Here is a 17,475-nt window from a genome sequence, read left to right as displayed (position 1 = left end):
ATATATATGTGTTTGTGTGTGTATGCATGCATACACATGTGTATATACACATACATATGTATATAGACTGATATGGGGAAATACATAAGTACAAGCATGCACATACACATGGACAAAATATACATATATGTATGTATTTTACATCTGCACATACTGATATGTAAACATATATGTATATTCTCACATATTCACTATATATATATGCACTGACCAACTCACATTCTTTACATATACACACATATACACATGCATATATTTGTGTGTGCAAGTATGCATGTGCATATACATAAACACATATAATCGTTGGTAAGTGTATTCTCTGTGGATCTACATTAGTATCTGTGGATCTACATTAATATCTGCATTTTTAAACTCGTCTTTCCCCCCCGCAATGGAATCAACCCTCTATAAATATTCAAAATGTCATTTTTGAATCATAGGACTGTAGAATTTCACAAGGGGAAAGGATTTTTCAACCTAACTCCTACTTGAACAAGGATCTTGTCTCCTCTATATCTGACAGGTGTATATCCAGACTTATCTTGAAAATATCAAGTGAAGGCAGTCCAATAGATCATGAGTATCCTATTATGCCTTTGGATAGCTCTGGTTGTTGGGAAGGCTTTCTCATATCACTTCTAAATCTGTCTCTTTGCAACTTTTATTCATCGTTACTAGTTCTGCCCTCTGGAGAGAGGTAGAACAAATCTAAATTCTTTTCTATGTGACAGACCTTCAAACACTGAAGACAGATATCATGTACATAAGTCATCTCTTCTTTAGGTTAACATCTTTATTTTATTTAACCAATCTTCAGATAGTAATGTCTTAGGGAATTTCACCAACCTAGATGCCTGCCTCCGGACATACTCCAGTTTATCAAAACCCTTCTCAAAATGCCATATGTAAAACTGCACAATATACAAAGTGTAGTCTGAACCATGGAATGAAACAATATTAGTATTACCTCTCTGGCATAGACCTCTCTTAATGTAGCCAAAAATCTTCTTAATACTTTTTTAGTTAATATACGCTTTGATGATTTGATCAGATATCCTACCTTATCAAGTTTTTTTTTTTTAATTTTGACTTTTACACTGAAGCATGAACCATCCCTCCAATCCTATACATTAACTATTCTTAGCTTTATGTCATCCTTGGATTTGATACATATTTCAATTCCTTTATCCAAACTTTTATAGCAATGTTAAATAGCAGAGTGTCTGTTGGGGTCCTTGTCCACCAAGGCCTTGTCTCAGCACACAATGAATGAGGCAGGAGTCAAGGTGGAAGCAACTCCGATTTATTGGGAAGAAATCATCCATTTTTATAGGGTTTGCACTGCAGTGGGAAAGGATAGCAATGTTGCAATACGGGTATACTGTTGCACTTTGTTTCAGTATGGGTCTCCCCATGGGTATGGGAAGGATCTGGATTGTAGCAATGTATGTTGCACTACGTATCTACGAGGGTATGGGAAGGATCGGGAATGTTGCAATATGGAATCAGGCTACATGGGCTACATGAGACACGAGGCAGGATGTCCCCGTAAAGTATCAAAGATGTCCCAGTAAGTAAAGTAACAAAGCACTGCGTTAGGCAACAGTTCAAGAGCATTAGGTAATGGCCAACTGGGTCCCTCCTTCTGAGCTCATGTGTCCCTCGTGGACAGGCTCCGCCTGCATGTGTAGGAGGACTATAGGGGCTTCCCAAGGGCGGAGGCCCTTCCTCCGGGTGCCTGCTGTTCCACTCCTACTAAGCCTGTCTGGTTTACCCAGGAAACAGGCCAAGTGCCAGGGTCCTAACAGCCCCGGGGTCAGCACCAACCCCTTATAATTCCCCCTTTTTGTTTTTGCAACTCGACATCTCCCGGAGGAGGAGAGTGTTACTCCTGATTTGATGCTTAAGATTGAGTCAGAATTTCTTATACCATTTGGCACTGAGGCAAATTCGGAAAATGCATGGATCTCAAATAAAGAGACACTCTGAGTCTCCCAGTACAAGGAGAAGGGACAAAGCGCCACTGGATCTTTCGCAGAGTCCCACTCACCTTTAATTGGCAAATTCAAAGTTCTCACTTCCAAAAAAAAGTTTATAAGGAGGGAACACAGAAGTAAAATTTAATCAAGTTAAAAGTAGAACCATCACAATCTTCCACCTGTCTCGGACTGAGCCAGGGTCGCAATAAATGACAATGCAGCTAAAAATTCTTTAGCAGATTCTGTTAACCATAGATAATCTGGTGAAGCATAGGAAACAGGCCAAGCACTAGGGTCCTAAAAGCTCCGGGGTCGGCACCAACCACTTATAAGTGTCAAGCACAGATCCTTCAGGAACTTGACTGGACACTTCCTTCCAAATTGACATGGGAGCATTTGTATTAAACATTCATTCAGCTTTTATTTCAACTAACAACAATATTACCCAATCTACACCTCTCTAGTTTACTAACAAAAAATAGCATTTCATTTCTCTTCAAATGAATAATCATTTATTAAATGTGTGCTATGTTTCAGGCACTGCAGTAGGTATGGATATGGAGTAAAGAGGTCAGGGGTACAAAGACAAAAAAATGTAAAATTTCTAAACCTAAAGGAGCTTATATTATAACAACATGTACACAAAGGATTAATGCAAAAATATAAATTTATTCAAAATAAATAGATGTGATATAATGAGAGAGGCTAACAGTTGGAGCAATCAACAGAGATCTTTTGTATGAAATGACATGAACTAAGCCTTAAAAGGAGATCATGATTCCAGGAGTCAAAGATGAAAAAGAAGAGCAGTGTATGCAGCCTGTATGAAGTAACAGAAGAGGAAGATAAAGCCATATAAACGGTAAAGAAAGTAGGCTATTTTGGCTAGAACATAGTATGTGAGGTGGAATAAGGTAAAATCAGTTTTGAAAGAGATTGGAGCCAAATAATAAAGAATTTAAGCAACGAAAAGAGAAATTTATGTTTTATATAAAAGCAATAGGTCGGCAAAGAATTTTCTGGAGCAATGAAAATGATAAGATGTGATTCAGTGAAATCAACTTGGTGGCTATGTGGGGGTAGTAGCAAATAGATACAGGGATACAGAAAAACAAATTAGAAGATTACTTCAATAGTTCAGGAGAGAAATGATGATGATCTCAGGGCTATTGAAATATGAATGAATAGAACAGAAAAGATATAAGGGATATTGTAGAGGTAAAATAGATAAGACTTGACGACTGATTAGTTGGATATGAAGTCAAAGATGACTCAAATATTGTCTGCCTGTGTCAATAAAAGGTAGTGTTCTTGAAAAAATTAGGAAATATAGGAGTAGTGACAGTGGGAAGAAAATCTAATATCCATCTTGGGCATGTTGAATTTGAGATGTGCAGGAAATGTCCAGCAGGCAGCTGGAGATTTGGGACAGAAGAAAGAGAGATAAGTATTGGATATATAGATTTGGATATCATGTGCAAAGATAATTAAACCATGGTAATTGAACACTTGGGACTTGAAGAAATTACCAAGTAGATTCAGGGTAGAGCAAACAAAAAATACTGTGTCCTCAGATATATCTCCATATAGAAGTAAAGACATAGATGATTCTAAGAAGCAAAGAGAGAGAGGGTTGTTCAGGAAGGTAGGCGGAAAACCACAATGAAGCTGTGTCATGAATACTCAGAGAAGAGAGAGTCTCCAAAAGTCATATGTTACAGAGAGGTCAAGGATGAAAAATAAAAGAAGGCAACTGGATTTAGCAATTAAGGGATCATTCATAACGCTGGAGGGAGAAGTTTCAGGAGAGTGCTGAGGAGATATCAAAATGCTAGGTTTGAGAAGTCAGTAAAAGTGAGAGAGTAGAAGTAAGTGTGGGTAGCATTTTTTTGACCATGAAAGGAAAGAGAGGTATAGGATGACAGTGTGAAGGAATGATAGGACTGAGTGAAGGTGTTTATATGGATAGGGGAAATGTTACCATGAAAAACAATGATAAATTGTTTTTTAATATCCAGGAAAGAAAGAAAGAGAAAGAAAAAAAAGAAAGAAAAGGAAGGAAGAGAGAAAGAAAGAAAGAAAGAAAGAAAGAAAGAAAGAAAGAAAGAGGAAGGAAGGCAGGAAGGAAGGAAGGAAGGAAGGAAGGAAAGAAGGAAGGAAGAAGGAAGAAAAGAAAGAAAGAGGAAGGGAGGAAGAAAACATTAGATTTATCTTCCTTGTTCCTTTTCCTGCTGATCTCCCTATTATCTCTCCATCCTTCCCTGATTATTTGCTCTCTTCTGGGATACAGTGTGGGCTTGGTGATGACTTCACTGAGAGCAGGTAGGTGATTTCTTATTCTCTTGTCTCCTTACTTATCTTGGGTTTGAATTTTCCCTTAGCCATTTTTCTTCTTTCTCACTAGGAATATTACCCAGCTTTAAAGTTTTCTTTCTTATTCTCAACGTGGCTATGCCTAATTGCCTCAACAAGATGGTAAACTCCTTGTAGTCCAAGTCTCCACCTTCGATCACCATCCTTAAACCATCTCTGTGCTGTACTAGGGAATCCTAGAATGACAGATTCTTTACCAAGTTGCCTCTGATACTCTTTAAGTTGATTTTGCTGGTATAAACATATTGGAGGAAGGCCGAGAGACACACAGTATGTTCTTGCCTTAGAGCTATTCTTGTTTCTACCAACAGAGAAAGTTTTCCAGGCTGTGAACGCAACATCAGTTTTAACTTCTTGAAGAGTTTCCTTTTACAATAAGTGCCAGTATCTGCCAAAAAAAAGTCTGGGGTCCAAAACAATTGCCAGGAACAAGAATGTCACAGTGTCCAAAGAACACTATCACAGGAGCCATCATGAACCTTCAGGTATCAAACTAGGGCTTCCCTGGGTACCTGTCACTGGGGGCCATGACATACCTTTGGGGAAAAACTAACAGTAACAGTGATATTAAGGGTCTATAGTACTAAGAACCAAAATTTCAGGATAATCACCAATGATTAGTAGTAGGTAGGAAATTCTGAGTTGAAAAGCAGTGTGATACCATGGGGAAAAAACAAACTGGACTTGGAGTAAGGACACACTTAAGTTTAATCCTTCCTTAATTATCAACTGTATGATCCTGGACAAGTCATTTACCCTCTCACTTCAATTTTCTCATCTGTAAAATGGGGATATGCACACTTGAACTACTTACCTCAGTACTTTAACCAATGAGATAAGATATATGACAAATATTTCACAAACCTTAAGACCTATAAAGTTTGATATTATTATTAATATTGTGCTTGAATTCATCTTCTTAGTAATAGATTCAGCACTTTTGATCTAGGTGACAGCCTTGGAGCTACATTTTGACCCTATCTATATTATAGGAAACAGAGTCCTCATAGGTTTCTGCTATATACTTGAAGGAAAATATAATAATAATAATAATTGTATAGCACCTTCTCTGTGCTGGGCACTGTGCTAAGCGCTTACAATTATTATCTCGTATAATCAAATCTGATAATACAAACTATATTTGAATTAATAGAGACTATTTTTCACTGTGTATGTGTATTTCCATGTCTTTATTCATACTGTTCCCTTTGCCTAGAATGTCCTTTCTATCAACTATCCCCAATCTCTCTGTAGAATTCCTTTGCTCCTGTAAGACCCAGTTCAAATGAAATGTTCTTCATGAAGAATTTTCCTGCTTCATGCGGGGTAGTCTTTGAATCCCCAGTGGTTAACACTTTGCCTGGCATATGGTAGGCATTCAATAAATGTTTATTGATTGATTTGAAAATGACACCTTCTTTTTCAGACTGCACAAATAGCATTTTGTACATTCTTTAGTCACAGCATTTCTTCTAATTTGTACTATACTAATACGCATATTTTATTGTTATGCTTTCCCACCCCTCTACCACATCCAACATTAGATTCCATGATGGATCTTTGCAAGTTCTCTCACCAGCTAGTGCTTAATACTAGACTTATATTTTCATCAGTGTGAAAAACTCCCTCTGTGGAAATTCCTCCACTAATGTAGATCAACAACTCGTATGCAACCTAATAATAACAAAAACAATAAGTAGCATTTATATAGCACTTTAAGATTTGAAAAATATTACAAATATTATCTCATTATATCCTTACAACAATTCTGGGAGGTATCTGCTATTATGATCCTCATCTTACAGATGAAGAAATTGAAATGGATAGAGGTTAAGTGATTTTCCCAGGGTCACACAGCTAGTGGGCATCTGAGACCTGATTTGAACTCAACTCTTCTTAATGCCATGTCCAGTGTTATGTCCACTGTGCTACAAAGCAGCTCTTAAAATCTTAATAGTATTGTCTGGAGGCACTGAGAGAGTGACTGTGTTCATGGTCAGACAGTCTGTTTCAAAGGCAGGACTTGAGCCTATGCCTTCTTGAATTCAAGGCTGGCCCTTTGATATGTAACTTCTCTCAACACATAGTAACACGTTTGTCATTTACATTAAGAAAAATAATCTGTTTTAAAGCAAACTATTTGAATTGTGTTTTGCTGTGATTTTGATTACATTCTTTTCCTAGTCAGGGACGACTTATCTAAGGAAGTAACCTAGTAATGGATCTCAAACTGTCTCCTCTAGACATCTGCTAGATGAGGGAAATCATAATTACTAAATCTCTAGTTAAAGCGAGTTGTTTGAAGCAAGAATATGAGAAGGGCAAGCAGTGTTCAGTTGTACTCTCCAGGAATACCATACACTGATACTTTGTCTACAGGAAAGGCATCAGAAATGAAATCCAAAACATAATCATTACCTTGTACAAAAGCATAATATATGGGGTTCTGGAGTAATGCATGCACTTTTGGTCATTGCCTCTCAAGAGACAGAAAACTGGAAAAGGTTCAGAGGAGAGCAACTTGAAATGATCAAAGGGATGGAGTAGCTTGCATTGATTAAAAGGACTGTTCAGTCTGGAAAGATGAAGCTTGAAAGAGGTATGATCAAAGCACATAAAATCATGAAGGCTATGGCTAGAGCGAACACAGACTTGTTCACCAAATCTGAGAATATTGTTACTCATGACTTGATCCTTGAGAGAGATGTCCTAGAATAAAAATAAGGATGTACTACTTTACATCCTTAAGATATATGATAAGAAATATGGAATTCATTAATGCAAGTAGTGGTACAAATGGAAAATACATACATGTTCATAAAAGTTCAGAAATGCAGAGTTGAGAGACCCCGTCTAGTCATACCTGTACTTTACTAAGAATCTCTTCTACAAAATATCCAACAAATGATTATCCAGTCTTTGCTCAAATATTTCACACGTGGGGAAACTTCCTATTTTTTGAGGCTTCCCACCCCACTCTTCAATTTATCCAATTCTTAGGGAGTTTCTCTTTACAGCAGGCTGAAATTTACCTCTGAAACTTTCCATTATCATCCTGTCCTGTATTATATTGTAAATTCCTCAGAAGGATCATTTCATTGAAAGCATCCTTGGTACAAGTCAAGTCAACAAGTATTGAAGCGTTACTATGTATTAGAGAAGATGACTGGGATAGTTTACCTACATACTGTAATCTATTTCCACATACTTTTTGTTTCTTCTGCTATATTTTAAAAAAGTTTTTTTCCATACAAGTTGGAATTTGTGACTATTTGGTATGGCAACATCTAACAATGAACAATAAACTGTTCATAAGTTTATACAGATCAATATTATAGCTTGATAGTTGTAGACAGAAGTATGTTTTGAAATTAGCAGATTTCCTAGTCACTTTATTAGTTGAATTATCAAGATTATTTTGGAGTCTATATTTGTCAGTTCATGTCAAATAGCAAGCTTTTGAAATACAATTCTAGTCAACAGGTCATGTTTTGTTAGATATTTGCTACATTTTTGCAGCCAGTCATGATGCACTACACAGTTTCTACCATTTTCTAGCATACTCTGTATTTCAATTCTGTAATTCAGGATTCCTTAAGGAGATACCTGCTGATGTGTTTAGAGACAACAGCCTCATACTAAATAGCCATCCTAAATGCATCATTTTTCAAAACCAAATTACTATTACTCAGCCGTTTGTTCAGTACTTTCTTGTCGACATTTCATTGGCTGAGTGCATGTGGCGGTTGCCCATGGAAGGCTTTTTGATTTCAATCTAAGACTTTAGACATTGTATAGGAGGAAAACCAGTTTTGGTTTTCTGTACAGAATATTGGTATAATTCAATATATTGTATCACTCCTGTGTTCAAATATCCTTCTGGCTATCCTACAATTATATAGCCATTGTGCAACTTTTTTAACAATTAAAAGTATTTTTATTCAGAAATTAAAAATAGAAAATGATTATGCTTGGATATAAGCTGTAAAAGTATACCATTACTGTAGTTAATAACCAAGGATATATAGATATAGATATACATAAAGTACTGATGAGTTGGAGATGATGATATTCAACAAACTAAATTAATTTCCTACTCACATGCTTCTGCAAGAAAATCAATGCAAGTAGTGATATAGTTTATAATCAAGCAAGGCAAACAATCAGATAATCAACACAAAATCAAGTAAAATATATGCCACTCAGTAGTACTAAGTATAGGGGATATACAATGTAAAAGTGTAAATGTGAATGACAATTCAAATCATCTATCAAACTCTTAAATATCTGTTCTGTGATAGCCATACTGGCCTTAGGGCTTCTGAATAGCATGAAGGTGGTACACTACCTCTGATAATGTCTGCTATAGTCAAAGTCACTTATTCAGCATTACAGAATGCAGTGAAATTAACATACAGGGATAAGCAATAGTAAGAGTAATATTTAAATTTGCCAAACCATTTGCCCAGAGAGTTTCTTGTTTAGCCAATCCATTGCTATCTCTACAAAAATCAACAAAGTACCAAATATCAGGATGTTAGGGGCATCACATATCTGTACCTATGACATAAGATAGTGTAAATGAACCTGGTTACATCTATATCCTAATGTAAAGCAAAATTGTTGGATCTTGGGGCAATCTTAAATTTCAGGATTCAACTTGCAAATTGAGAAGTTCCTTATGGTTTAGAGTACTATAAAATGGAAATGGGATTTGACTTTTAAATAATTTGAGCTAATTTGAAGTATCTTAAAAGAAACCCAACTAACTAATGTCTGTATTAGCTGTCTGAGAATAAGAACAGGCCATGCTGACCTGAGTGGAATTCAACTAAAATGTTTCGGAATGCTCATTTCAACAACACATATTTTAAAACTAGAATGATACAGAGAAGATTAGCATGCCCCTTGAGCAAGTGTGATGCACAAATTCATGAAATATTCCATATTTTTGACCAAAATAAAATAAATCATCTATGAATCTTATAAAATTCTTTTAATTTATACTCCAAGATTTCATTTACTGCGTCAGGCAAAGACTTGCTGGTAGTTAATAAATAGTTTTGTGCATTTGCATAGCAACAAGGAATAGATAATTTCATAGGTCAATTGCCTTCATCACAGATCTTATATGGCTCATATCCCACCAGCTATTTATTCATATCCACACTCACTTGAAGAAAAGTTTGCTTCTTGCCTTATAAATAAGTATGGGAGAGATGTAGGAATTTCAAGTTACAATTTAAAAATGTATCTACCTACCATATTAATTGTTTTCTATTGTAGATTATGCATCTTCCTCATTACCAAAAATTTCTCACTTTAATTTGAGAAGAGATTGTGAAGGGGGATTTGGAGAGATTTTAAATTGTGAAGAAGGCCAAAAATCAAATTACATGTTGAGGGGGAGGGGTGGCAATTGGAGGAGAAAGATTCAAGCTGAAGATTTAGCTAAAAGACGACTCAAGTTTAAAATGACAAAGATTCAAGGAGAAGAAAATATATGGGCAGAAGGACATGTCTATAAGGTAAAAAGGAATATCTCAGTCTGAAGTAGTAGAAGAAGGATAAAGGAAAAGTAGAAAGAATTTGAGGATGAAAAACTGAAAGCAGGAAGAAAGTATGTAAGAGAAAGAAAAGGATTTAGTGTTTTCTTAACAAGATTCCCCTCCCAGGGTAAGCTGATCACTTCAAATCTAATCTCCATGCTTGGATAGATAGCACCTTCTCACCTCCCTCAGAAGGCAGGATTTGGACTTTCAGGCTCCCTCCATTTTCCAGCTGCAGCTCTACTTGGTTTCAATTACATGGAACAAGACAGCCCTTGGCAATACCATCCTTTCCAGCTTCCTTTTACATGCTGTCTTCCCACTTTGGATTGAAAGTTCCTTGACATAGAGGACTGTCTTTTTGTTATTTGTATTCACAGCATTTAACCAGGTACAGGTGCATATAGTAGTTGCTTAATAATTGTTTATTGAATTATAAAATGAAAAGTATCCCTTGCCACAAAATTAGTTTCAATAGCTCCTACCAAGAATGACAAAAGATGTGAGAATTTGCTTCCATTAATTGTGGAAAACAAGGAGAATTTTACAGTTAACTCCCGGTGAATGAGATAGATTTGTATTTCTATCATAATCAAATAATTTTTGTCTATACTCAAAACATGGGCCACTTTCCCCTAAGAGGCTTTACTACTCTCAGGTTATGAGAGAGAATGAAGTGTTTCTTAAAATGCCTGCAATTCTCATCTTCCACTTCCATTTCCCAGGATTCCTTCAAGTCTCAGTTGAAATCCCACTTTCTTCAAGAAGCCTTTCCTAATCCTCCTTAGTGCTAGTGGCATGCTTTTGAGGTCATCTCCAATTTATCCTGAATATATCTTGTTTAGTGAGCTCCTTGAATTCAACCTTTCTTTGAAGCCCTTAGCACAGTGCCTAGCACAAAGCAGGCACAGACTTGAAAAAAAGTAGGATAAGTAGTTAATCCTGACCTGTTTCAAGATACTGGAAGCTATAAACATGTGGTATAAACTAGAAAGGAAGGGGGCCCATAGAACACTTTAGTTTGAGTACTCAGAGATTTGAAGTGAACTCTGAGAAAAAAGCAGTTACTTTTCCTTCCAATGACTAATGATGAGGATCCACAGACATCTCCAGATGAAAGCTCATGCACTATGGATCATAGGAGTAAATAGTCCTGAAGTAGATATTTGTTAACCTGATAATAACAATAGTGAAGGCTGCCATCTTCCTGAAAGCACATGTCCAAGATATGAGAATGGACTTCCTAAGATTTGTCAAAAAAAGTACACAAAAAGTATTCACTTCCAATGATCCATGTAGGCATAAAAGATATTTCCAGTGGGGATCTGAAAATTATTACTAAAATTTTTGAAGTCTTAGATCAGAAGATGAATAGTTAGAATGCAGGTATTTTCATCATCATGTCTGCCATTCAAAGGCAGGGTCTCAGAAGAGAAATATAAATCTGGTTAAATGGAAAACTGATTAAAAATATAATGTATAAGAATTTGACTTCTGGAACATAGTTTAAAAATACAGGGATGATTAACAACTGGTTAGACTTAGAATGCCCCTCATAAGGCAAGTAAGAACACATTTCCCTACAGTCTTACAAAAGGACTTTCAACTAAAAAGGAGACAGAAAGAAAACTGCTAACACACATTCACCAAACAACGTAGTTTAGGAAGTTTTAACAAAGTAAGAAAAAATAATAGCATTAGCATTGCCCAGAAATTCAGAGGAGAAGAAATTCAATAAAGAAGCCTTAGGTGTCAGCTAACAAGTAAAGGGAGCTGGAAATTCTACCACAAGGAGGCAAATTTGCAATCATAGATACCACTGAGTCTTGGTGGGATTAATTCTATGATGAAAAGATATGCTTCTGGAAGTTTGCAGATAATTGAAAAGGAAAGAAATAGATAAAAAATGGCAGGAGGGAAGGGGAGAAATATTGAATGTTAAGAAGATAAAGTCACATGAAGAAGTGAGGAGGCCAATATTTGGTTCCAAGGTAATTACTCGACTCAGTTCAAACAAAGTAAGTTCAACATTCTTAATGTCCTGTAGTCCCTTCTTTCCCGAGGCTATTCCTTGACCATAAATTTCACTAACGAGCTCTGGCTACTCATGGAGCATGGTTGAAAAATGTCTTATTGCTTCACATAGACCACTGCCAATCAACACATAAGCAAGAGCTAATTCTTCATCTCTATTGTCATTATCAGCAGCAAAAGGTAGTGACTTTTGTTCGGCAAGGGATTTTGCCTGGTTCAGAATCTTTTCAGCATACAGGGAAAGCAAGAAGACACAGGATGGTAAATCTTTTGGCTCACAGACCGAAGAATCATAGAAATTCAAAAAAGATGCTTCACTGCATTCTGCTAGCCTCCCCAGTCCTGCTCAACACCCAGGGCTCCCAGGTACATGAAACTTGGGCCACAGGGCCCCCAGGAGTGGCAGCACCAGTGTCATCTGTGGACACAGCTCCAGAGGTGGCGAGTATTTGGACAAAGATTAAAAGAAGTTTCTGTCTTTCTTTTTTTCCCTCCTCCTCCTCTTCCTCCTCTTCTTCCTCCTCCTCCTCCTCCTCTTCATCCTCCTCAGAAGATCTAATGATTTCTTGACTTGCTTAAGTGAAAATCACCTATGTCACAAAGTGGAAGAAATAAGGAGGGGAACTTTTAATTTTTCATGTAATTATAAACAACGATGAGGAACTGGTGACTTAAATGGACACTAACACACATGACATTTGGGGAGAATAGCTTCAGAGGAAAACAAATATTCCATTACCTAGAATACTAAAGGGAAGTCAGAAGAAAGAATGGCAAACTCTTGTGAATGAATTATAACAAAGACAAACAATTTTTATGAGAAAAATGGGAAATCATCTAAAGAAACTGACATGGAGGTACATATCAATTCATTAACCCATTTAGATGTTAAAATGACAATTAATAGAAGAGAGAAACAAGAGCAGATAATAGAATGAACATTAGATTGAATGTAATATAATTCAATTGAGTTCATTCATTAAGTCCCAACCATATGCCAAGGAGGGATGCTAGGTGGCTCAGTGGAGAGAGTGTTGGGCTGGGAGTCAAGAAGACCTGAGTTCAAATCTGAATTCAGACACTTACTAGCTGTGTGACCTTGGGAAAGTTCACTTAATCCTGTTTGCCTCAGTTTCCTCATCTTTAAAGTGAGCTCAAGAAGGAAATGGCAAACCACTCCAGTATCTTTGCCAAGAAAACCCCCAATGAGGTTATGAAGAGTCAGACACACCTGAAAATGACTAAACAACAATAACCAAACATGCCAAGGAACTGTGTTCCATGCTAGAAATAAACAGACAAAAATAAAGCAAAATAAAGCCTAAAACTTCCTGGAATAAAACTAATAAGGGTACATGTAGACTCTTGAAGTGAGTTCAAAAGATCAATTAGTGAAGTTTAAACTAGATACAAACCAACAGTCTGATTTTTAACCCCTCCGCCCAAAAAACACAAAAGATATAATGTGATATGAAGATGTATGGTGATACAGTTGAAAGATTGTTAGATTTATATTAAAGAGCCTGGGTTTGAATCTTTGTTATGTCACTTACTATCAGATGACAAATCACTAAGCATCTCTTGGAATCAGATTCCTTGTATGTAAAATGAGGTTGTAGGAATAGATGGACTCTGATGTTGCTTTGAACTCTAAATCTATGATCAGTGGACAATGAACTAGTGTCTGTGATGAGGAAAGTAAGAGTTCTACTTTATTCTAAATCGGTTAGACCACCTATTGAGTACTGTGTTTAGTTTCCAACATTACATTTTAAGAACAAAATAAATAAGCTGGAGAGTATTCAGAATTAAAAAAAAAAGAAAGAAAAGGCAGCTGGTATGGTGAAGGCTTTAAGGATCATGCCATATGAGATTTATTTGAAAGAATTGGGTATTTTTAATCTGTAGAAGAGAAAAGTCTTTAGGGGAAAAGAAAACTGGTTTTGAATATTTTAAGAGTTTCCAGGAGGACATGGGAATAGACTTCTTTTACATGGCCCCAAAAGACAAAATGAAGAGTAATAGAAGACCTGAAAATAGAGCAGATGCAGGATTGAGATAAGGAAAAAATGTCCTATCAATTAGGACTATTTGCAGGTGGAATGGCTGCCTTGGGGAGGTACTTGGTTTCTCCTCACTAGGGCTCAGCAACCTTAATGATCATTTATCAGGTGTATTTGTAATGCAGTGGTATCAAATTAAAATAGAAATGGGGGCCACTAAATCGTACATAAGAATTGCTTTGAGCCACATATTGACTTAGTTTTAAAATTTAATGTCATTTATGTTTTATTATATCTGTTTATTTTGTTAAATATTGCCCAATTATATTTTAATCTGGTTCAGGCCAAACAGGAGAGTATTGTGGGCTGTGTTTGACACCTCTGATATATCCCTTACTAGACCATGATTCTCAACTATACTGGCCTCCTTGCTGTCCACACAAGACTTTACATCTTCCAACTCGAACCATTTTCACTGGCTGTCTCTCATGTCTGGAATTATCTCTGTTTTTGTTTCTACTTTCAGGCTTTCCGGGCTTCCTCCAGTATCATCTAAAATTCTACTTTCTTCAAGCAGACTTTCTTGGTCCCCCTTCATGCTAGTGCCTTTCTTCTGGGGTCATCTTCAGTTTATTCAGTTTATAGTTGTTTACATGTTATATAACTTAAGACTTAAGCTCTTTGAGAGCAATTACTGTTTTTGCATTTTTTTATGCCTAGCAATTACCACACAGTAGATAGTCACTGGTGTTGTTAAACATCTAGTGTATGAGTAGCACTATGTATTAGGTTTTCCAGTACAATTAGTCTCTGTCCTTAAGGGGATTATGATCTAGTTTACAGAAGCGCAGAATTTAATAAGCATACAATAAAAGATAGAATATGCTAAGTTCTGGATAAGCAGTTGTTTAATGCAGTTATCAGAAGGGGCTATCTGGCCTTGACCCCACTAACTCTATGGTTGGAGCAGGTTTGGGCCAGTTGTCATTTCTGCAAACTCTCCATTGTTGCACATAGAGCCTGCTATTCTAACCACTCTCCTAGTCTTCCCAGTCTTCTCTATGGACTTTTGGTTGTTATACAAAACAACTTAAGTAATAGATTCAGAAAGCTGTGCCTTCCGGAAGACTCCTTCCCTGTTGAAGCATATTTAAACCCTACCCCTTCTGCCCCTCCTGGGCACTCCAGTACTTTGGTGTTTTTTGTTGTGTCCCAAATTGCAATTCCTATGCCTTGATTAAAGACTCTTATTATCAGTATCTTGGTAGTCCTCTTTATTTCAGGTTGCTACTGTAGAGAATAAGTGATACAAGAATTTAGAAAAGAGGAGAATCATTTAGGGCTAGGATATATAGTAAAGTCCTTAAAGAAGAAGCAGACCTTCATTTGACCTTTAAAGGAAGATTTAAATACAGTAGAGAAGTGGGCATTTTAGGTGAGGTTGGATTAGCATGACCGAAGGTATTAAAGTGGGACTAATGAACCATGTTAGTATAAGCTCCTTGAGATTAAGGGCCATGCAATATTTATATCTGTATCTCCCTCACAGTGTAGCATAGCACATTGCACATAATGGATACTTAATAAATATGTGTAATGAATGAATAGTTTAGATTTCAAAGATGGGGGCCACATTATGGATGGCTTTCAATGCCAGGCTAAGCATTTTATATGTTCATTATTAATCAAAAGGATGCCAAATGTCAAAGTGTCTGAGTAAAAGGGAAAGCTAAAATATTTGACAAGTAATAACCCAAGCTCTCAACTCTACATAAAACACCCACAAGCAAAGTTAAATTTGAATTATCCCTCTGTCTCTCTGAGCTGAGTGCAGGCGATTTCATTTTATACTCATAAGGAAAAGGCGTTCTTTGTCACTTATCCCCATGACCCATATCATATTAGAATTATTGTTATTGGCATCAAATTAATTTTAATAATCACTTTCCTATGAAGTGATTGTCTTTTTCACATAGGCGTATTACTCCATACTGAGACCACTGTAAATTTATTTTTTATGTCCCATTAATTTTCACTTGGTTAATGCTAAATGCTGAAACAACAAAGGCACATTGTCAGGGTGAAGTGACTGCATGATTTTAATAGTAGGCCCTTGACATTTAGAACCTGATCAATTCTGTTCTAGGTTTCTAAGCAATAGTCCAGAAATTCACAAATGATAAGACCCAGTCAAAAGCCAATGGCAAAAGGAGAAATATCAGCTAGCATGTTGACAGCATGCTCACCCTTGAAGTGGATGAGCACAATTCCTCACTCTAGGTTCATACCTCATTTCCCAACTTCATTCCTGTTCCTTGGACCTCTTCTGATCAATTACATCTGTGGGAAAACAGACAGACTCTAAGCCAGGGGCAGGAAACTGGAGGAGCAATCATAACAGTTGGCAAACAAGGGATTGAGAAAACCCTCCTTTAATTCAATGGGTGCATAGAGTCTGAAGGAGTGCTAGACAGGAAGGATATATACAGACTCCCAAGTAGCTCCCCTTCTCTACTTAATGAGTTCAGTAAATGGATCATAATTTTTCCCTCCTCCTCAATTCCTGGCCTTATACTGGAACTTCAACACACATACTGCTTCTCCCTCACTCTAACCACTCAGTTCCTCAACCTAATCACTTCCCATAATCTACTTCTCCACCTCGCCTTAGTCCCACACAAAGATAGTTATACCCTTGATCTTGCCATCACCCACACATGCACAACTTCCACATTCAAGAATTCTGAAATCTCCTTATCCGAGTACCTCTCCCTCTGCCTTACTAAACCCTACTCTCCTCCTTACCACAACCTTCAAACCCCTGATGTCTTCATTCCCTCCCAGGCCATCTCCCCTTAGAGAATCAATTCAACCTAAGACTACTCTCTTCTCTGAAGTTCCTTGCCTACTTATTTCCCTGATTGTACCCAGCTAAGCCTCAGCTTTGAATCCTTCCCACTATACCCACTTTTGCTCCTAAACTTGTGGTGCTAAATGAAGGTAGAGAAAGACTTCACAACCATTCAGACTGAGTCTACTACAAATTTATTACACAATCTTTATTGGATCCTCACTGCTGCTAGTCAATCCTACTGTACTGCTCTCATTAACTCACTATCCCACCCTTCACAGCAGCTCTCCCAACCTTTTAATCCTTCTTCAAATCTCCCCCACCCAGCTGAGACCCTTACTTAATATTTTACAGAAAATTACAGACCATTAACCATGAACTCCCTTTTCTTGCCTCTTCCTCATTTCATATGACTCATATGCCTTCAGCTGCTACCTCCTCCCTCATCCCTGTCTCACATAAGGTGGACATACTTTGTATGAAGGCTAAATCTTTCTACCTGTTCAAGCAATCCCATTCCTCTGACATACCCACTCTTATCATGCATTTTCAATCTCTCAACTCAACTTCAATCTCTCATCTCAACTTCAATCTCTCTACTGGGTCCTTCCATACTGCCTGCAAATATACCTGTGGTTCCTCCATGCTCAACATACCCTCATGTTAACTTTCTATTGCCACTATCT

At 37.0% G+C, this 17,475-nt stretch overlaps 1 non-coding gene across 1 annotated transcript; it reads left to right on the top strand.

The window, feature by feature from the left end:
- Positions 1-9,198: 9,198 nt before the first annotated feature.
- LOC118849275 lies at positions 9,199-9,305 on the top strand. Its single transcript, XR_005010326.1, has one exon. It is a non-coding gene; the product is annotated as a U6 spliceosomal RNA (small nuclear RNA).
- The last annotated feature ends 8,170 nt before the right edge of the window (positions 9,306-17,475 follow it).

This window comes from Trichosurus vulpecula, chromosome 4 (assembly GCF_011100635.1).
Source record: "Trichosurus vulpecula isolate mTriVul1 chromosome 4, mTriVul1.pri, whole genome shotgun sequence".
Taxonomy (NCBI): Eukaryota; Metazoa; Chordata; class Mammalia; order Diprotodontia; family Phalangeridae; genus Trichosurus; species Trichosurus vulpecula.
Note: the sequence above shows the minus strand (reverse complement) of the source record. Positions and strands in the feature narration are given on the sequence as shown.